The sequence below is a fragment of the Microtus oregoni genome, unplaced genomic scaffold, assembly GCF_018167655.1.
Source record: "Microtus oregoni isolate MIOR12 unplaced genomic scaffold, Mior012 000020F_ref0000438, whole genome shotgun sequence".
Lineage (NCBI taxonomy): Eukaryota > Metazoa > Chordata > Mammalia > Rodentia > Cricetidae > Microtus > Microtus oregoni.
In genome coordinates, this window is record NW_024543079.1 from 22,364,963 (window position 1) to 22,388,409 (window position 23,447).

At 44.8% G+C, this 23,447-nt stretch overlaps 1 protein-coding gene across 1 annotated transcript in view; it reads right to left on the bottom strand.

The window, feature by feature from the left end:
* Cfap61 (cilia and flagella associated protein 61) overlaps nucleotides 1-23,447 on the bottom strand; it is a 275,906-nt gene that overhangs the window by 123,611 nt on the left and 128,848 nt on the right. The gene's annotated exons all lie outside the window — the stretch shown is intronic.

Here is a 23,447-nt window from a genome sequence, read left to right on the forward strand (position 1 = left end):
TTCCTCAAAAGGGCACCAGATCTCATTACAGATGGTTGTGAGCCACCATGTGATTCTGGGAATTGAACTCAAAAGTTCAATTCCTTTGGAAGAGCAGGCAGTGCTCTTAACCGTTGAGCCATCTCTCTGGGTTGTGGTAATGCAAGCCAGTTGTGGTGGCACACGCTGGTAGGATTTCCTGAAGGAGGCGGAGGAAAGAGGATGAAGCTCTGTCCCACCGCTTAATGGCCCCACAACTTCCTGCAACAACTGTCCCAGCTTGGGGTCAAGTGTTCAAACCCAGGAGACTCTGCAAGAACATTTCACGTTCAATCCACAGCTCTCATTAGATATTCATGAAGGAACCTACCACTGATATTGCCTCTGCAAAATACTAGTCACATTACCCAGGATGACCTCTCATTTAAGGAACTATCACACCTCCAATTCCTTTCCAGTCTTCACATTATTCCAGCAAGGAGTAGGAGCTCAATGGATTTTTGTGTGATTCTCATGGACGGTATGCTTCCTTGCCGAAGAAAGATTCCTGTGCCCATTACAGTTAGGCTACAAATCACATCATGCACAAACCTAACTCCAAACAGCCTAGAGAGGATGGAGGATGATCTATCACTTATGCAGAGTGGAAATCTGAAAGCATGTAGCCCCGGGCGGGCTCTATGGAGGCAGGACCATGAACTGATCAGAGACACAGGTTTGTCTCTGTACAACTTTCTCTCTTATTGCATGACTTTTATCTGTAAGTATGGCCCAGGTGGATGCTGGAGACCCACACATTGTGTTCACATCCCAGGCAGCACCGTTGCCATGGTATTACTAAGGCTGGGGGAGGGAGTGGGTATAGAGGGTAGGGTGTGGCGAGGCAACTGTAGTCTTTACTAAAGTCCCTTAAGCTTCTCTAATGAATCACTTTCAGCTTTCACTTTTTTCTTATCTACTCCACCTGTCCCAGCCCTTCTTACACCCTTATTTCTTGTCCATTATCATCGTTTTTGCCAACTTGACTTGTAGCCAGCCAGTCTTTCCTTTAGGCTTCCTTATATTCTATTTGTTTATTTTTAAATATTTTTCTAAGTGTACAAAATAAGGGGATGTGACATTTATATATATATATATATTACATATATTATATAATAGTATATAATATTTATATTATTAAATGATATATACACACATATATCATTGTTCAGATTTGCTCTCCCAACACCCTCTCTTGTTCCCCATTCCTGCTGATCCCCACCCCCCTCCCCCACAAAAGTCCCTCTCTGTTTCATGTCATGTGTACGTATACATAAATACATATAAATCTGGGTTCCTTGTATGACAGAGAATGTGATATTTGCCTTTTTGCCCTCTCTCATTATCCTCTCTTGTTTGCCTTCCCTTTAGACACCTTCAGCCCCACACAGTCTAACCTCTATGTAGCATCCTATTTATGTGTGCATCATATAGGTTCCACCTGGAAAACAAGTGATAGTTGGGTCTGTTTTGCTTTGTTTAACACGAAAATCTTCAATTCCCTTCTTTTTCCTGCAGATGACATAATTTAATCCTTCTTTGCACCTGAGCTGAGCTCTGTGCGTTTATACACCACATTTTCTTTATCCATCCCATCTGTGGATGAGTGTCTACGCTGGCTCCGTAACTGAGCTGTTGTGCATGGTGTGCAGTAAACATGGGTGTGTAAGTACCCCTGTAGTGTGCTCACATCGATTTCTTTGGCTATAGGCCTAGGACTGTATAGCCGGATCGTGTGGTAGTTCTATTTTCAGATTTCTGAGGAAGGGTGACCAAACCAGTTCGCGTTTTCACCAGCCGTAACTAATGGTCCTCCTGTCTCCGCAGCCCCACTAGCATTTGTTGGCATTTGTCATCTGCAGCTATTCTGACTAGGCTGAAGAAGTTTCAAAGAAGTTTGATTTTGCTGATGGCTAAGGCTGTTGAACATTTTTTTTTCTTATTTTTATTGGCCATTTCTGTTTCTGCTTTTTGTTTTGTTTTGTTTTTTTGAGACAGGATTTCTCTGTGTAACTTTGGTGCCTGTCCTGGAATTCACTCTGTAGACCGGGCTGGCCTCGAACTCACAGAGATCAGCCTGTTTCTGCCTCCTGAGTGCTGGGATTGAAGGTGTGCGCCACCGCCCCCTGGCTTCTGTTTCTATTTTAAGAACAGCTTGCTCTATTCATTTGCTTGTTTATTGACCGGATGATCTGTAGCCATTTTCTATCAGAAAACTGTGTTTTGTGCGTTGAATGGAGCGGCTGGGGTGGTTTCATCAGTTCTAGCTTACAGGTGTTTTCTAGGTTAGCATTCCTGAGATCAGCCCTGCGGTCAGTCTCACCTGACCACCACAGAGCCACAGGCAGCCACTCCTGTGGCATGGTCGTCTTTTTTTGTTCAAGGGCAGTTTCAGTTACCACTTCACAAGAGCTGTGTGCTAGGTATACAGTATTTTGAGCTTAGTGGCTTCTGATAATGTCTTCTTAAGGATTGTAGCATGTTTAGACATTGAAACAAACCAATGTTATATTTCCACAAAGGCCAGAGACTGAGCAGGCTACAGATTTGCTATCAATGAAGCAAATGTTGCAGATCAGAGGAACGCAGGTCATTCCACATTTTCTTGCAGTACAACTACTGAGTGTGTTTTTAGGAGCAAAATAAAAGGTGATACTCAAAAGTAGATAAAGTTGTACTATGCTTTGTTACTGAAACTCATGTAGAATATTCTCCCCATCACCCCCAAAATACTGCATTTAAAGGAAATGTAAATAGCCTCTGGTCTAGGAAGAGAGGAGAGGAATTTCAAGCCAGGGCTTCCATGACTGATATGCCTGCTCTTCTGGACTTGCGTTCAGACGTTGTGTCATGGTTTAATTGGCCACATTTTTTTTCCCGCATGGCACACGAAATAAAGTTGTATCTTGCAGATGGATGATGTCTTGGACTTGATGTGATTAGGGGTTAATTCACTTTTTTAAATTAAATAGCACCCTGAACAAGTAACTCATATAGCTGTTAAAAACATGACAGGTTTTTGTACAATACACAAACACTTGCAAAGGAGACTCACTGTTGGCTTCTAGACAGTGCTCAAAGCCATCAACCCCCACTGTGCAGCATGTTAGCATCGCTCCGGTTTCCTCTCTCCTGCCTCAGTGTCAGGGGTGTACCAATGTACCTTTGAGGCACCCCAGCACTCCCACAGAAGTGGTCTGGGAAGTGTTTGATGCTGGGAATGCTTGATCTTACCATCACCGCTGGAGAAATGACTTTGCTGGAAGGAGCACACCGTGAAAGGCAGCAATGAGGTGGAGCCATGGCAGGAAAGCCTCTTACAAAACCCAGCATTGGATTTGTATCATCCTAAAAGTGCCACCTACGGCTTTACTGCTCTATTCCATATGTATCTCAAGCTACTTTTTTATAAAACACTATAATTAAAACATTTTCAACTCACTCCTCCGTGCATTTGAGTGTGTACGTGTCTGTGTGTATACGTGTCTCTGTGTGTGTGTGTGTGTGTGTGTGTGTGTGTGCATGCAAATGCACACCTGCCACAGCGCATATGTAGCAGTCAGGCTCATCCACAAGAGCCTTTATCTGCGGAGCCACCTCCCCTGCTCCCAGGTACATCTCTTAAAAAACAAAAACAAAAACTTGCTGACTTAGCGTGTGGCTCCCTAATCATTCTTAAGTTCATATGCCTACAGAATAGCTACCCATGTTAGCACTTCAAACGAGAATGCGGCCTCAGAAGTTAGAAACAACTTCAAAAGAGATTGAAGGCATTCTTCCAAAATGTGCTCTTCCAAAATGATGACATTTGTGTATGGGTATCAAGGAGTAAACGTTTTCCCTCCATCTAAAGCTCACTCAAATCAGGGAAAAACAGCTAGTCTGCCTCTGCAAACCTCATCTCCCCGCCCTTTCCCTCACACAGAATCCTTGACTGCAAACACATGCACTGTCAACCATATCAAGGAACTCACCACCTGAGTGGCCTCAAGTTCGGAGACAAAGTCCCACAGCCCTTCGGAGGTGACTCAGAGAACTTAAGAGAAACGCTTTGTCTACCAGGCCGTGAGTTTACCATAAAATGACAGAACACAGACCTGGCCAGACACACTGAGCACAACAAGGGTCTCGAGGCGTCCACGGGCTCCTCCAGATCTGCTGCATTCCCTGCATCCCCCTATGGAGGTGCTCCAAAACACTTGGCTTCTAAACACTTGGGTTTCTAAGGCTGCTTCATCAGGGAGGCAGGGCTGACTAAACCACTGACTGCTGGTGGCTGACATCACCCTCCAGTCCTTCTTGTGTCCCCTGTGGTTGGGAATGGGCCTGAAATTCGTCTTTTCAAAGTTACTACCTTTCTAGAGATGGAGGCAAAATCCTGTCATCTCAATGGGAGTTAGCTATCATCTCTCAACTGGTTTTTCAAAAGGTTGGAACTTAAAAACAAGCAACTTAGGTCTTTGTTCGATACTTTGAAATTTTAATGTAAGTGACTCCATTTGGGGCCTGCTTTTGTCAGAGCTAGCAACAAAGCCATTTCTAACTTGGCGGTGGAATGGCGAGTACATAGGAAGCTATGTGTGTAGTAGGAGGTTGCTTGTTGGTTCCCTGGCCACCTAGAACCAAAATAATCACACAGAAACTGTATTAATTAAACCACTGCTTGCCCCATTAGCTCTAACTTCTTACTGGCTAGCTCTTATATCTTATTTTAACCCATTGCTAATAAATCTGAGTATCGCCACAAGGCTGTGGCTTACCTGCTAAAGTTTCAGCGCATCTATCTCCAGCGGCGGCTCCATGGCATCTCTCTGACTTTGCCCTTCTTCCTCCTAGCATACAGCCTAGCTTTCCCCACCTAGTTCTGTTCTTCCCTGCCATAGGCTCAAAGCAGTTCTTTATTCATTAACCAATAAAAGCAACACATAGACAGAAGGACCTCCCACACCAAATGTGGACTGCATATGTGGCCATGTGAAAAACCTCTTCACAGACCTTATCACCAAACTGTTAGCGTGAAGCTTAACTCAATCAGCTAACTACAGCATCTACACATAGTACGCACTGGCCAAAGAGCTGAACTGTGAATGAGGTATAGCTTCTGCTGTATGAGGTGAGGACAGAGTATATGGGGGAGGGCCAGTGTATCGGGAAGCTACTGCTGTGTAATGAATGACTTGAAAATGCACAGGATTACAGGAACAAATGCTCATTTAGCTCCTGGGACCGTGGACCTGCCGATTAGGCAGACCATGCTCTGGATGCAGTTCTGGACTCTGCTGCGAAGCCCTGGAGTCAGCTGGCCCAGGATGGCAGGAAAAGTTGGGGAAGGATTCCCAGAGAAAGTGACAGCTGAGCTGGATTTCCAAAAATCCCCAAAGAATATCTGCAGGCAGACAAAGGCAAGAACTCACTGGGTGGAAGGGAAAGGCCAGACCAAGGCTGAACACTGACACGCAGGTCAGTTAGTCTCTATGCATAGGTTGACAGACGAGGTCTTGGACGGGAGGCAGAATCGGCATGTTTGGAAATGCAGGAAGCAACCACAGGAGGTTCAAGGGAGGAAAGGAACAGGGGTCAAGGCAGAAGGAGGGAGGGGAGGCTGAGGGCCAACTGGGTGTGCTTCACACTCAGTATTTGGCACATCTCTGAGCCTGGAGTGAAATAGAAACTCTTATTCCTGCAAAGAAGGAGCTGTCTGGTGCAAGCTGGGTGAGCTGGGCAAGTGGCCCTGCACTGCTGGGTTCAGGCCCAGGGGATCAGCTAGGAAAATGACAGCCCTGGAGAACAGCTCCTTCACTTAGAATTTCTGTTGAAGCGAATGCTGTCCCAGCTGGTTTTGTTTTGTTTTGAATCTTGCTATACTTCAGCATTTTCTTAGGTTTGCTCCTGGATGTGTTCCAACACACACTCGCCAGCTCAGTGAACAGGCTACCACACGTGACTGAGTTTAAGATCTAGTGTGTGCCTCTGCACAGTGATTGTTTCTTTTCAATCAGCCTCAGTGTTTCTGTTGACATCCAACTGTATCTCCAATTCTGTTTCAAGAAATCAGGGTTTCTTCTTTCATCTCAGTGCGAACAATGGTTTGGATTCTCTTTCACGTGACTTGCATACCAAAAGGCTCACTGGGGCTACTGTATGGGCAATGTACAATGGGTGTTTTCAAAGAATGGGCTTTTCTGGAAAACTCCTAGGGAGTACGCTAAGGCTACAAATGAAGTTCAAAGGAATTTGGTCGGAATCAATGGAATTGCCTCTTGGTTCACATGAAGGACGTGGAGCGAGGAATAAGACAAATCCACCTTCCTTTTAAATTGAAATGAAAAGAATGTTTGGCAGGCAGCTAAGCAGAAACCTCAACAGGAAGGGAGGGGAATACAATAAATGGGGGTGGCTCTTGGGAACACAAGTGAGAGATTCATCTTAACAGAAGGTGCCCGGCCAACTCAACTGTTCAGATAGTTCACATCAGATCAGGAAAGAGAAGGGTCTTAGTCCCACCGCTAATTCTTACAAAATGAGGAGTCCCCAACACGAAAGAGACTGCCGTAAAAATTCCCACCTGTTTCCTCATTCTTTCAATTAACTCCTGATGATTCTGACATTATTTAAGACCCACCAATGGCATGACTAGTGGAACACCCCCCCCCCAAAGTTAAGCGTTTGATATACCTAAAGTTTTGAAAACAAAACCAAACAGTGATAACAATGTTCTATAATTAATTAGCACAAAGGCTGCTCTGTGCCGAGATGTCCTGATGGGAGCCGAATGGCTGCTCTTGAGGGTTAATGCCTACGCCATGGCAGGTGGGACTTTCTGGACGCCTCACGTTGCAAACACAAAGTCAAACACGAATCCTCCTCCTTTTGCTCAAACACATTTTTTTTTCTTCCTTTCTCAATCCCCTGCAATCCTTTGGAGTGGATGGCAGGAGGCAGATACAGTGTTCCGTAATTAACACCCGCTCACCGCTAACATCCCACTTGGGTTGGTGTAAAGATAGGTCACGCACTTTTAATTTCTCACACGCATGTCAGTGGTAAACAGTCCCAGCATTCGTGCTAATGACACCATCTGGCGCGTCCCCTAACTGTGTAGCCTTCAGCTTCCAAACAAGATGTAATGTCAGCAACACATGAAACCCACTGACATTTACAGTAAGGAAATTTATTATCAGCCATTGGTTTCATATAAATGTGTTTGCATGACTGCTGGGGCTTTAAACTCATCACCTTTGCCAGGCGAGCAAAGGTGCAATAAATAATGGATTTTAAGCCATGCATGTACTACCAAATCATTAAACATTTATTGCGCAGGCACAATAGCATCTTGAGCAACAGTTACCATTTGAAATATTAATGCCACTTTTGAGGGTTGAATGGAAGCCATTCAGTCTAAGCGTTAATGATTTTTAATATGTTTCAGTATAGAATACAAGGATTTTCAAATTTTCTATTTTTTTTTAGGTGGAACGTGACTATGTATATGTAAGTAGCTCTTTAAAATAATTTTCTCTTGGAGAACAATTACTTTATGCTCTTTCGTTAAATACTAAACATTGTAACTGAAATGTTTTGTTGGAAAAGAGTAATTGTTTAAACCTTTTTTTCAACACCATAAATGGCAGAAGAAAGGTTCTTTGGGGATTAAATGTATGCTCCCTTTAAAAAAAAAACCTTAATGAATTCATCAGTTATGGTTGCAATTAAACAACTTTAATTTTGGATTAAGGAAACGAATATGAAGTCAAAAGCAACAAAACCCCTTGAGTAACCGAGCTGCATCCGCCCCCATCCCTATTCCTTTAGAAATATGTCCCCAAGCATGCCAGTAATTTTCTTCTATAGGTTTGTCTTATGGGTAGCCATTGCTCTAAGTTAATAATGAAAAAAAAAACACAGCTACAAAGAGGGTGGATACTGCCTCTTTGGAGGAGTTAGCAAAGAATAATAGTGTTTGATTGAAAGGAACAAAGAGAAACATTGGTGGGAACTTTGCTTGCTGGATGTGGAACAAGGAAGGTGGGCGAAGCCAGGGCTGCCCTGGGGAAGTTCTTCCTTTGGCTGGCAAAGGGTGGCTGCAGATTGTGCTATCCAAGGTCACACTGAAGACGGGGCTCTAGAAGGAAATCTTAGCCCATTCTCAACGTGGAAAATTGTCCCCTAGAAAGAAGCCATAGGGTAAGCCCTCCTGTGAGTGTGATTGCCTGGCAGCAAAAAGATAGATAGGAGACAGATGGACAGACAGTCCTGGGTTCAAATAAAGACATGACTTCATAGGAGACCCCTATCCTGTCTTGTAAAGGCTGATGTTTACTTTAAGAGCCTGTAAAATTTTAAAGGGAACTGCAATGTAAGAGTTGACCAATAAGAAGCTAGAGCAACAACAAGCGGCCTCCCTTCACCAACACTGCACCTCATGGATTTTCCTCTCATTTTTCTCATCACCCATCAGACGTGCACCAGACAAAGGGAGAAGGTAGAAACACCCCCAAAGGTAGACTCCTCCCCAGCCCAGGAGGAAGTCTGGAAAGATGCTCTGGGAAACCCAGCAGGAAATTTGGGTCTGAGTCCTGTTCCTGAATGAATTTCAAATCAGCGGAGGGAAATTTGAGAATTCCTGGCTGCGCCTTGAATAGTGACTGTCATTTAAATGGATCCAGGACCTGGTCCCCTCTTCTGTGTCTTGGGGTTGGAATCCAAGATCTGGCCAAGACCATGCATCTGCAACGCTGGCTTCTTGCGCTGTTGGGCAGCCTCTATAAGGAGTGTCCATCTTATGTTGGGCTGGAGTCAGGGTGGGAATCACAGGAATGGGGAGATGAATATGCTCTCTCATGAATACACCTACCTACCCATCTACTGCTGCTCTGAAGCCATGAAGAAGATATTTAGAGTTGGGTGGCTCCTATCCCGCTACAACTGTCTTTGGTACTGAGGGAGGAGGTCTTCTCTGTGCAGCCAAGTGGTCTGAGTTCTATGCATGTACCCGCAAGTCTGCCTGACACAAAGAAACTTCTTCAAGGGTGAACTTTAGAGGCATTATGTAGACGTTAACTCGGTCCACTGGGACTCTCTGGCCTATTTTAGAATGGCATATACTGCTTAAGCCTTGCCATTGAAACAAAGGCATTAAGTATGGGAATTTTTTTTTCCAAAGCTGTTTTCTAACAAATGTTCCATGAGAGGCCACACACTCACCCTTCCCTCCCATCTGCCACTAATTAATTTACAACTTTTCTAGACCTCTAGCTGTTCATGCTATAGTTTCTGGAAATGACTATCAGGTCTGTCCCAGTGGGGAAGAATCACACATGGCACCAAGGAGGCTTCTGACGAGTCCTTCACAATGGTACTGGCTCCCTAAGTACTTTTAAAATCTGCTTTCTGCATAAGTGTGTGTGTGTGTGTGTGTGTGTGTGTGTGTGTGTGTGTGTGTGAGAGAGAGAGAGAGAGAGAGAGAGAGAGAGATAGAGAGAGAATGAATCACACGCCATGGCAAAAACAACTCTCCTGAAGGGTGCTGGGCGGGGGAGAACAGTTAACAATGAAGAACAAGAAACAAAAAGCCGTTCAGCAGATGCATGCCATTCTTTCTCTCCAGTGTGGACCAGTTTTTCTTGTTAATTATATCACCTATTCTTTCCTTATATTGATAATTACATAATTGCAGGAAACAGATGGGTGACAGAATGCACCCAGATGGTGACAATGTAAACAGGTTTACAAATTGCTTTTTCTTAGGCATATTAAAAAGAATTATTCAATAATACATAGATTTCTATACTCTGCACATCTGTCAAGTAGAGCCTTCAAAATGGCAGTTACTTTGTCAATTTTCTTTTCTTCAGCAGATACAATATCCTCCCTAGGAATTCCTGGGCAGCCAATTGCCATGGAGATAAGATATTTGTGCTTTTCCAAGTATCTGGACACCTGAAAATTTAAATTCTTATCTGAGCCCACTGGCTTAACCCACCCCTGCCTACTGTTAAAAAAAATAAGTTGTATTTTTGAGAGGTCTTATGATCTTATCTATATATTTATATAGGACTAGCTATACCTTGAGCAAGCCATGGAGGGTTGGAAAGATAGTGGGGTTTGCTTTAAGAATGTATTAGAGGGACTTGGAGATAGCTCAGTGGGTAAAATGCATATTATACAAACATGAGGACCTGAGTTTGTATCACTAGAACCTACCTACAAAGCCAGCCAAGGCAGAGGGTACCTGTAATCCCAGGGCTGTGACAGAGATAGTCTGGCTGAACTGGCAAGCTCCAGGTTCAGTAAGAGGCTTTACCACAATAATAAGGTAGAGGGGTTAGAGGTTAAAAGTACTAGCTGTTCTTCCAGAGGACACAGGTTCAATTCCCAGGATCCATATAGAGCTCACAATTGCATATAACTTCAGTCCCAGGAAATCTGATGCTTTCTTCTGGCCTCTGTGGACATCAGATATACACATGGCATACAGACATACACTCAGAAAAAAAAAAAACCTACCCATATACATGAAAATAAACAAAAATAATAAGGTGAGGGGAAATTGATGAAGATAATGTAGATCTCTCTGGCTTCCAATGCATGCATACACATATGCACATGCATTTTCTCATTCAGGTACACACACAAACGCACCTCACAGACAGACAAAAACACATGGAGAAGGTGATGCATTGGAATTACTGCATCTAGTGGGTTTTGTGAATGAAGTTCTTTTAAAATTACTCATGCAGCATTGATGCTGCACTTATGGGGTGTGTAGAAATGTGACCACACGAGGGGCCAGCGAAGGACTGCATCTGTTCCTTCAAGCTACCACCCCTATGTCTGCCCCAAGGATGCAGGCTCTTTTGAAGTGATGATGAGCAGAGGTGCGGGGGTGGGGGTGAGGTTTTTGTTTGTTGTTTTGTTTGTTTGCTTGTTTGTTGGGAACAGAACATTCCTATGTAGCACAGGCTGGATTTGAAGTAGTAATCCTCTTGTCTCACCTTCCTGAATGTTAGGATTTGGGTGGGGGCTTCACCATACAGTACACTACAGAGATAGTTTACCTGCCCCCACTTCCCTTGGCTTTTTTCTTGATGCACCTGGTGTTCCTGACATGCTGTATGAACAAACATATGTCTGCTGGTTTCCTGCTCGCTTCCCCCACTGGAAACATACTCTGAGTGGCACGGATTTGCTAGGTTCTTAGTGTTGCATCATCAGTGCACAGGGCAGGGCCCACCATTCAGTCAGCACCCAACGAACAGTGACAGAATAAAGGACATCAATGAATTTTCCAATTCTAGGCCTCCTAGCTGGACCACTGTGTGGGCAAAAGAGTCTGTCCAGCGAGGGCATGTGGGACTCCGGTCTAAGTGAGCTGAGGATGCCAGGTGGCCCAGGTTTCCCTCTGACATGAAGGGCAGGTACAAAGTAGAGTGTGTGGATCGGAGTCGAGGACAAAAAACAGACCATGGAGGCTTAGGGAGAGACAGACCTGGATGACTTCTGGTAGAGCAACCTGGCTTGGGGAGAGTTTGAATGAGGGTGGCAGGAGCAGTCACAGAATTCCACCCACTACTCTCTGGGCAGATGGCATGGAGATGCGCTTCACAGGAAGGATGCAAACACTCCTTGAGGGCCAAGTCTGGGTGTGACTGTCCTTTGCACGTTGAGAGAGACAGACAGAAAAAAAACGCACAACTCCCAGGGAGCCTATGATGCTACAGGGGTCCGAGTCTCTTTTGGAATTTGGGATACAAGGAGTAGGCTCTAAGAGATAAGCCATTAAGGAAAGAGAAGACAGGGCAATTTTGTCTCGTGGAGTTCTATCTCTTCATGTTTGGGGGGACCAGGATCTCTACCGGCTTAGAGAGTGCTCTGTTTAGAAAGTGTTCAAGCCTCTTGGGTATCAGGCAGCACACAGTCATCATAGAGCAGAACCCACAGATCATGGGAGGTACTCCATGTGCTGAGAAGACAGTTGCCTGCGTTAGAGAAGGCAATGGGAAACATCAGGGACATGTGTCTGTCTCTGTTCTGCCCATATTCTTGACGACACTATAAGAGTGATGAGTCACTGAAGTCACAGAAGGGGTGGGGTGGGCACATAACCTTAGTTTTACTAACAAGAGTACCCAAACACTCAGTGTATGGGGATTGGTCCTGCCTGTCTAGGAAACAATTATTCATCTATAGAATATAATTCTGCATTTACTACCTGACCATTGGTGATTCATCACAGAAAATGCCTGATTCCATTTTGAAAGTAACAATTCATTCTGGCTCCGTGAAATCACCAGCCTGGGGACCAGTGAGTAGTGATGGAAATGAGGGTAGGTTTGGTGAGTAGAACTTTGCTAAGGTGACCAGAGGGTGCTGTCTGTTGCATGCTTCTGGGAAGCAGCTCCTTCTGGCTAAACACTCAATGGCTACCATGGTGATAATGTTAATGACACAGAGCAGGGATCAAGCAGCCCAGGAAGTAGGAGCAATGGCAGAGTGTACGATTTAAGTTTATGACCCCAAGTTTCACTTGAATGGGTGTGGCTCATGTCTGCTGTGCTATGGCCAAGTCGTGTTCAATAGTCCAACAAGTAGCAATAAAAACCTTTTATGACTCCCATGTTATTTCCATAACGTGTTTATTCTGTTCCCCCAGCCCTGTTTCACGTGATCCCTTCTGATTTCTTCTTCCTTGGGGAGGTTAGAGTAACAATCATGGCATCTGTCATCTTGAGGAAAATGGTCTGAGGAATGATTAATGTTCTGGAGAATGGTGGCAGCTCGAGACTTGAACACCGAGAGCTTTAAGCTCTCTGTGTTGAGGAGACACCTAGTGGAATGTGAGCCAGGACCTTAGAGGTTGCCCTGGGCTGGAGACTATGTCTGACGCCCCTTCCCAAGGCCCATTTAAGCTTCTGCCTGTGATGCTCAGGTACTATCCTCCCTCAAGATTTGTCGAGCGTGTCAGTAATGATAATGTGTGCCCTTGGGCTGATTTCATGGAAACCACTGAGCTGCAGAAGCCTTCTGATCCACATGAGCTCAATTCGACCATAAGCCTGCACAGCTTCTGGGGTGCTTTTTCCTGTGCCTTTATACGCCCCTCCTTTTTTCCAGTAGAATTTATTAACAAGTTATACCATGCAAAATTATTTCCATGAGATCCTAAAAGGGAGATGTATTGTACTTTCAAATAGATGTGCCTACGGACATAAAATCATTTGCTATTGAGCGGGTCAGCCCCCTGGGGGCTGCTGAGTTAGAAGAAAATGGGAAGGTGGAAGACTATCCATGATTTCCACCTGCCCCGCAAATCTCGGTCTGACATCACAAGGCAGCATTGTCCGTGCAGTGACCGTCTACTCAGAGACAGCATCACACCAGCAAGGGGAATGCTCCTTCAAAGTCAGGAATTTCAAGTTCTCATTTTCAATCCCCAAATGATTTTTCATTTAAAAGATGGTAGCTTCACCTTTGATCTATTAATATCATTTCCTGCAACTGACTCAAAAGAAATCCTCCCAAATGTGCTCTAAGGCAATGAAGACGGACATAGTAACACTGTTGATGAAAATATGAATTAAAAGCTTCAATGGCCAATGTAAGGGAACTGCTCATGATGATGAGCCATGGGTCCTTGTGTCAGTATAGCATCACAGAGATGTCAACTCGGGCCACTGAAGCTTCAACACAGTGGCTCATTCCTCAGAACCGCCCTTCCACCCAAACCAGAATCAGGGCTGAGAGGGTGGTTCCGTGGTAAGAACCTGACAAACACATGAGGCTCTGAGTGACAGAGAATGTAGTAGTTACAATAGTTGGGAGGAGGAAAGGAAGCTGAAGCAGGAGGATTGCCATGACTTTGAAGCCAGTGTGGGTTACATAGTAAGATCTAGGCTAGATTTATCCATAGTGTGGGACACGGCCCCAATTTAAAAAAAAAAAAATCCAGGAAAAAATGAGGAGTCTAATGTACAAACCAAATGGCATTTAAAGCTCTCACTCAACGTAACACTGTCAGAGGAGGGGTGCTGGAGGCAAACCTCAGCAGTTAGGAGCACTTGCTACTCTCAAGAGGCTTGAGATGGTAGTGCCTACATCAGATGGCTCACAACTGCCCCTAAATCCTGTTCCAGAGATGCCAATGCCCTCGTTTAGCCTTTGCAGGCATGTGCACACATGTGACATATACTCACACATACATACACAATAAATATATGTATATAAATACACACACATATATGTGTCATAGGAAAGATATAAAATCTTCTGGTGACCTTCTGGAGAGTTCCTTTAATACTGCCTTGCTCTATGTCCGGAGAGCCCCGCCTCCATCATATAGAGAAGAGGTGGGATGGCCCTGTCTTAGCCTCAAATCACAGAAGCTTCACCTATGGACCCTGTAGTGAAAACTCCAAGAGAAGGGTGTGATAGGCCAGCCTGCAGCCTGTACTGGTGGAATCTCCCAGTCCCCAGAAGGATGAGCCTTGGCCTAGGTCCTTAATGGCAACACCACATCAAGGAGCAGAGATGGCTTAGCCGCCAATTAACTGCCTAGGAATACATGTATGTTGGTCCTAGTCCTGGAGGGGTCTCCGAAGAAACACCACGAGAACCTCAGGGGGAGAGGAGTCCTACCCACGCAGTCGGGACTGCACTGGGGCAGGACACGTGGAGGCTAGTCTTGGAGGTCTCCAAGTTCCTCCCTCTCCCGGCACCATTTTCAGAGAAGTCAGAAATATTCCTAAATTCCTAAAGAGGAAGAAACTGACAGGCTTTTAAAAACAATAAGAATAAAACTGCCAGTTAAGTGTTAACGTGGGAGGGGCCGGGTAAAATAGAGGAGCCTCCTTGGTCTCTGGCTTCAGCCGCAAGGCAGGGAGGCTGGCTGACCTTTGCATGGAAATCGAGTTTCTGTCATTACATAAGACAAAATTGGACGTTTTATAGGATTACAATCATGTGTTGTGAGCTGGAGTGGCCCACGGAGCTTTAATGAGCTAAGACTGACCAGCAAAGTCACGGACAGTGAGTGGACACACAGTCAAGAGAAACAAGAGCAGGTGGCCTTGTGATGGCTCCCACAGTCCTGAGAGCTCCTCGCCTCGTTCCCCACCTCCTGTCACCTCAGGCTTCCTGCTCAAACTTGTGTGAGGGGGAGATAACCTCATAGATGCATGGAGTCCTGTGGAAGAAGCAGTGTTCCTTCATCAGTTCCCACCAACGGAGGACCGCCTAGCTGTATCAGAGTACGAGGTAGCACAGGAACACAGCGATAACAGCTTGAAGAGGAGGGCAGGTTTCAAAGAACCGAGCGAGACACCACACTCAACTGGGGCGTTTTTCATTGAAAATGATCTAACCAGACATACACACACACACACGCACACATGTGCACACACACACAGTGGTGGTGGGTGGATGTTGCACATTTACAATGGCTCATGATGGGGGAGCAGGAGCATGTGTGCATGTGGAAGTCACGTGTGACCCTCAGGTGTTAATCCTCTGGCACCATTTCACCTTGTTTTGTTTTGTGTTCCCACTGGAACCTGGAACTCAACAATTAGGCCAGACTCCCTGGCCAGCAAGCCCCCAGAAATCTGTCTCTACCTCCCTAGTGTTGGGATTACAAGCACACACCACCACACCTGGCTTTCTGTGGGGGCTCTGAGGACTGAACTTAGGTCCTCATGCTTGCAAGCAAGCACTTTACTGACTGACCCATCTCCACAGCCCCTACATGACACAATATCTACCCGTCTATAGAATGGGTGAATATAGTGCTGACTTTGTCTAATTTTTTCCTACCATAAATCTGGGCTGACTTTGTCGTGATATTCTATTTTTAATCAAGGAGGGATATATAATGTCTCTAGTCAGCACCTGCAGCTGTCATTTGACTGGACCAAGTATTGTAAAATACCAGAGTCAAGCCACCTGTAAGCACTGCCAACCTTTTCTTCCCCAAAGGCAAATTCTAAAGAAGCTACTGGGCCATGAAGACCAGCTCCAGCCTGGGAGCCTGGAACCATTGGAGCCTCTCTCAGCAGCTACCTTCCATTGCTCTGTGGCAAACAGCCTGATGTGGTAGTAGCCGGGGACTTCTGGAATCTCTGTGTTACTCATGATGGCTCTGTGGGAAGCAGGATGCTCTCTCCCACATAGCAGGGGTTGTGACAAGAACCCAACCAATACCCAGGAAAGCCTTCAGGATAGGGGTGGAGGGTCCTGTTGTGAAACTTAGCAACTCTTTTTAAGAGACAACACCACCACTGGAGATGGACTGGAACAAAGGACTCACAGGCAACGTCAAGGCAGAGGTCACCTCTATCTCCCTCCGCTTCAGATGAGCATCTGCAGCCCCATCTCCCCTAAACACTGCTTCAGGACCAAAAGAAGCCCATGTCTGACTGAGCAGGACATGTAAAAGCAGGAGAAACTGTATTTAACAATATCTATGCTTCTCTGGGAAGACCCAGCAATTCCACTTCTAGAATATACAGTCAAAAGAAATGGAAACACACACACAAACACACACACACACACACACACACACAGAGAGAGAGAGAGAGAGAGAGAGAGAGAGAGAGAGAGATTTTCATAGCATAATTATTCACAATAGCCAAAAGGTGAGCACAATTCAAATTTACAATGGGAGATTAAATAGACTGTGTCATTGCCCACACAATATAATATTTATCAATAAAAAGAATAAAGCACAGACAAACGCCACCACATGGCTACACTCTGAGAATAGGCTAAGTGAAAGAAGGTGCTTACAAAATACTACATGTTGTATGAAGTGTCCAGATTAGGCAAGTTCAAGACCAAGTAGACCTGTGGTTGTCAAAGTCTCAGAGTAGGAAGCAAGGGTAAGAGAGAAAATACTAAAAATGTAGGCAGTAGGGGTGGTTTCATCACTCCGTGAGTTTACTAAGCCACAAAACTGTGGCTTTACAGTATTAATGATGATTGGTCTCAGTTATCAGTGTGGGAGATGGACTCTAGACACGGCCGTGGGGGACTTTCCTGGTTAGCTTAATGGAAATGGGGAGATCTACTCACTCTGGGCGCCACCATTCCCTTGGCTGGGATCCTGGACTGAATAAAAAGGAGAAAATAAGTTGAACACAAGCAGTTATTACTCTTGTTTCTTGTCTGCAAATGAAGCTGCCTACAGTTCCTTGGGCTGTGACTTCCCCACCATGAAGGAACTGTGACCAAAATAACAAAAAAGAAAAAAAGACAAAACAAAACAAAAACAAAAAACAAAACAAAAAACCCTTCCTAAGTTGTCTTTGTCACAGTATTTTATCATAGCAACTGGGAAAGTTACCAAGACATGTGTGTGTGTGTGTGTGTGTGTGTGTGTGTGTGTGTGTGTACAGATCTACTTTCTTGAACTTATTACTATTTATGTCATAGTAAAGTTTTGTTAGAGGGACATTGTCTTGCACCATTTATTCTACAGAGTGAGGATGAGATTTGGCATTCATAGAAGATGCTACTGAGACACTGAAGTCAATTTCACAATCTATTCTCATCACTTTTCTATCATCTCACATCCCAACTCCTAAATATCACCCAGAATTTGCCAGTTGTGCTGCCAGCTCCCCAAGGAAAGCACCAGGCACTCCTATGATAGGCAAAGAACGCTGTTGAGCCCCCATTCAATATAAAGCTAAATCTTGAGGCGTTTATAATATAACCACCATATGGGATCATATTTTTCTCCTTTCATGGCAGCTGCCACCATAATTCTGAAAGGCTTATAACAACATGCTGATACAACACAGAGAATTAGAGACACCCTCAATCTATGGGTGTCTCAAAACAGACCTAGCACGGCAACCTGTACCAGATGTCTGCCTCTCCGAGCCTCACTCAGGCAGAGTCAGGCTGGTGCAGGGTTGACACTAAGAGCAGACGCTCTCTGGTGGGGGTGGGGAGTGAAGTTTGTTATGTTTTGGTGAAGTGGATGGTGTCAAAGAAGTCAGGGAAATAAAAAAACAGTGTCAAGCTGTCAGCCTTCTCTGGGTGCCATTTCCCAGAAGGGCCATGACATTGGATTTAGACATTAGTTGATAAAGTCTACAAGTCACGACTAAGAGTGAGAGTTGGGTCAAGCAACTGCCTAGTTGGAAGGACTGAACAAGAGACCCCACTGTGACACACACACACACCCTTCTGTGGGGAAGAGGGTCACAACAGTAAGTGCTGAATGGACAGTTATATAACATAGTTCATACAAAGCTTTCAGCCACAGCTCAGTAAACAGTAGCCACAGAATGATGGCTGCTATCACTTTATAAGAGAAAAGATTGGTGACAGTCACGAGGACAAACTGCCGGTTCACAAGCCATCCTGACACTGGCATACAAGCAACATACTATATTTAATGAGGTAGTGTCAGGGAATTGGGGAAAATGACATGGACGGTATATTATTTGAGGAAAAGAGGGAGCCCATTGAGGAGTTTATACAAATTTCTTTGCAAATCAGAGGGAAGAGGTTCACTACCATTTGAAGGAACTTTGCTGCCCAGGGGTAGCATGAACATGTAGGGAATGGCTGAGAACTGGGTTCAAAAAGCAAACCAGACCCTGGTAGTGACTGAGGGGTGAATTTCATGCCAAGGAAATCTCCTCATGGTGGCATTAACAGTACATGGATGAAGCTGAGTTTACGATTTTAGAATCATCTTTCGAGGAGAGTCCAGAGAACTGTGGGTTTTGATTTGTTTTTAAAAACCACACAAGACACTTCAACCACAACTACAACCAAGGGAAGGCTGACTACTGTCAGTGAACATTACCAGGTTTAAGGAAGGGCCTGGGAAACAATGACGCTGGGGAGAACCTAGCAGGTGCTGGGAGAATAACGCAATTTCCCAAGGCAGCAGATGCCCACGTGCAACGGGATCCAGTAACCGTCCATCAGATGGTAATTATAGCTGGACTGGGGAAGAACAGCCCGGATGAAAAGGGGCAATTCAAAGGGTAACTGAATGCCAGCTAGTGACATCTTCTTGAGATCACATACCGGGAAAGGGCGGGCCAATATTTAGCTCTGGGGGTGGGGGTGGGGAGCTTAGAAACACTGCCAATTTTCCTTGTAGAAGGACAAAGAGAGATGTGGAGAAAACAAACACAGAGAATCCAAATGGAGGCCTCCAAAGAAGTTAGTCTGGATTTCATCAGACTGTCAATAACATTAGAGCTGATCGCTGTGAAAGTATGATTTCTCAGGAAGGGAAAGATATCATACATCCATTCTAAGACCACCATAAATCAAGGTGAAGAAAAAATAGTTAGAATAGACTATTAAAAAGTTTGGTGAATAATAAAGATAGTGAATTCTGGAGTTTATCATTATAAATCATTGCTACTTAAATACCCCAAGAGGAAGCAGGACCTGGGACAGGAAGTACAAATACCACAGGAATTCTACAGACATAGGTTCAATCCTGAATTGAGTCCTCGCTTTGACTATCCTCCCCCTCCCCCATCTACCTCTATTACTCTAAGTAAGGGGCAGGGGAGATGGATCTGACAGAGGGCCTGGACTCAGTTCCCCCAGCACCCACGTGAAGGCTCACAACTGTTTGTAACTCCAGCTCCAGGGGATCCAGCGCTCTTTTCTGGTCTCCGTAGGCACTGCATGCATATGGTGCATAGACTTACATGCAGGCAAAATACCCAAACACATAAAAGAAATAAATTAAACAGAAAATGAATATACTGTAATGTAAACTGTAAGTCTACTGACAGCTTCCCCAAGAGTAGTGACAGTACAGAGTCAACTCAAAATCCCTCTAGGGTGCAGGCAGGAAAGAAAAATGCTTCTCCACAGATCTCCTAAGTAAGAGAAAGGCAACTCACTCCAATCTTTAGTTTGTCTGCACAAAGAATTCGGGCAAATCCAGAGTATTTCTCAGGATCACAGTGTGCATGATGGTGAGCTATTTAATAAGATTCCCCAGACAATAGCTCAGAACATAGGTGCATAGACCAAGATGGCGCATTTGAACTGGATGGGAATCTTCCAGGCCTATCATGCAGATTATGATCTTGACCAGGAAACACCTTCTCTCTTCTCCATGAATTCCTACTGCTCAACTGGAGAGATATTATTGTGACTCTTGGGAACCAGCTTCTAGAAGGTGTGAGGGAATGAATGCATTCGGTGCTTTCCTATGGACTGCTCTGAAGTGAGCTATCCATTCAGAGAAGCGCCTGGGAAGGTGCATACCCAAAGCAGGCAGAAGTTCCGTGGCCTCAGGGTGGGGAGAGGAGGGCACACTGCTCTACCCATGCAGAGATGAATCTCAGTCACTGCTGCCTTGTGCCAGATTCAAATTGGCAACCCACTGAGATGAAACGCGGTCTATCCCATTCCTCATGCCTAGAGTGATCTGTCTCCTTGAAGATTGGCTTCCTAGATGAAAGCAAGGGGATGGCCACTCGGAGATGCGCTAAGCATGGTCAAAGGCATAAGAAGCAAGTGGCTGGAGAGAAATGGAACGGGGGGGGGGGGCGGGGGGGAGAAGCTGCTGCATGTGGCAGAGGGATGTGAGACTTACAGCAGAAAGGAAATTCTGTGAGAAATGGTGACTGTCTGCCCTGCATGGTTCAGCCATAGGAATTCTACTTCTCTTCTCAGATAGGGATGTACTTGGACCACACTGAAATTATTCCTCCAAACAACCATATTGGGCTCAACTTTTCTCAGACAATTGCTTAAAATGTTGAACCCATCTAAAATGTTTTTTTAAAGAGAAAAAAAGAAAAACAACTTTAAATGATATAAATCAGCACCTCAAGTTTTGGATATTTACTTAGGTCCATTCTATGTGGGTTATAATGTTGCTGATCCTTTGAATAGGATCTTTATGTTTTCAAAATTGTTACTCGAGTTTAGTGTCGCTACTGTGTTTGTTTGAGGAAGTGCTGGAGATTAAAGAGAAGACCCTTCACACTCTAAACAAGCGTTCCTCCACTGAGCTGTGGCCCCAGCCCAGATACTGTTCATTGGTCTTGAAACCCCACCGCTCTTCATTTTATGCAAAGCTGATGATCTAACTCCATACACTGTACAGGGTAAATGCCACCAATCGCCTTTCCCAGTCCCCTTAGTAAATCTTCAGTTTACTAAAATACACATCAAGATTGGATGTGGTCAGTAATGATAGATGCAGCTCCTAGACAGTCAGAATTCACCAATGCTGTAGATACCACAGGACCAGGACTGTGCAACAGGCAAACATCTGCATTATTGTTTTTCTCACCGGCCCATTGAGGGTTTTTCTTCCTGGAACCCAGGTTTATACTATCGGTCTCCCTTGTGTCTCAAGATGTGCCAGGGCTCTAGAAGAAGAAGGAGTCACACATTCTGACATGAGCAGGGAAAAGGTTATTACATGTAAGCAATGATTTCAAATCACGCCAACCTCAGAAGTAATGCTAGAATCATTTTTAATGAAACAAAATGTTTTCTTTCCACCTGGAGCTACAGCTCATCTCAACATGGCTCAGTTCCAGAGGTTCCCAGAGGCAGGCAGAGGACAGGCAGGAGCATCTTGCATGCTTGGAACAATATGTTCATGCTCTATGCAACAGCTCTGCATGCCTCCCCGACAACTTGAACACCCCCGCTCATTCCATGAAAGTGCTGGCTGAAGTCACAGGAGCCCCAATAACACAAAAGGCCCAGCCCTGTCTGCGTGAAGGCATGTAGGCAACAGTTGCAAAGGTATGATATCGGTCATCTTTACCGGATCTGGTTCATACACTGCAAAGCATCATCTGGTGAGATCACATACAAACACACACACACACACACACACACACACACACACACACACGCTTCTAATCAGAATTATGGAAGCTGTTTCTGAGACAGATACAGCATACAGCTGCTTTCTCTGACCCATTCCAGGATGTCCCAATGCAAGAGGGCCCTGGTCCTCCTGGTGGGCGCCTGTATATCTCACCTTCAGAGCACAGTGGACCCTGACACTAAGACCATGCCCATAGACTGATAATACGAAGAATCTGCCCATGGTGTTTGCTTCCAGATGATGCTGGGGGAAGGGGAAGCAAGTGGGGAGAAGGAAGATACCAACTGGCCAAGAATAGAAAATGACTGTTTCCAGGTGCTGTGTATATGGAGAGTTTTTAGGACTCTATAATGGGCCCCAGGACTGCAAACATGGTGTAAACAGGTCTACCCTTCCCGCTGCCCTCTCCCTTACTAAACCATTAGATTACATTCCTGCTTGCCGTCAAGGCCCATTCACTTACTTGGCTATGTCCTTATGCCTAACTTATTCCTGATGCTAATTACTGAGGTTCAGCTACCAAAACACCAAGGCCCAACAGTCAAAACTCATTATTTGGCTACACTGACGAACAAGTCCCATCCGGCCTTACCAACTCATCCTAACATAGATGTCCCCTTTTCTCCTTGGAAACCACTCCTTCAGGCTCACCAGCTGCTGACTTTGCCCTGCCCAGAGCCGCCCCCCACCCCATAGCTTGTCCCCTCAGGTGTGATCTCTGCTTACTTGGAGGCCCCTTCAGATTTCCGCACCCCTCAGGCTGTGGTTCGCAATAAGAAGTCATGTGTGAACTGGTCTATGAAGACCTAAGCACGTGGAAGTTTCTAGTAATTCGACAGAGTAATTCTATGTCTGCAAAATTAACAGTACATAACTGAACTTGGATTTTGTCTGTCTTTGCATTTTAAATGGTACTTTTCCAGGAATTAATTTTGCTAAAACTATGACAGACTGAAATCTGAAAAAAAGAGTAAGGGAAAGGTCTCTCATGGCAGGGGGTGGGGAATAGGAAACATGTTCTATATGATTGAATCTGCTTACCACCTTCCATAATAAAAACTTCAAAAAATAAATAAAACAAAACAGCTGTTCATTTTCAGTCTCTCCTCAAATATAGATATGTAATTGTTAGAAAATAAATACAAATTTTGTTATTTTACTAATATAAGGATCCTGCCAGACTTGAAGCAGCCTCAGTTCCAGAGAACTGAGGCCTCTGGACTGGAGTGGGAAGTCCCCACCCCTGTGTGAAGCCAAGCTGGGGGCATCATTCATACTTTCCCTGTGAAGAGATCCCTCAACTCTGAGGAACAGTTCCTGGAATTAATGTTTGAAATGTTTGAACTTTTACTCTCCTTTTTTAGCTTTTAGGAAGAGCAAAACTTAGCCACTAAGATATTTTGCTTTTAAACTCAAAGTACCCAGAACACTGGGAGCCTACATGTTGGTCCCATTTTCCATTTAAATTACAATCACAAAAGCTGGCTGTGTCTTCACATACATGAACTTTGACATGCAGGTACTAGGCCCTTTTCTTGTCTGGTATTCCAGGACTAGTTTTTACCTCAAGGAGGGCAAAATAAACAAGCCT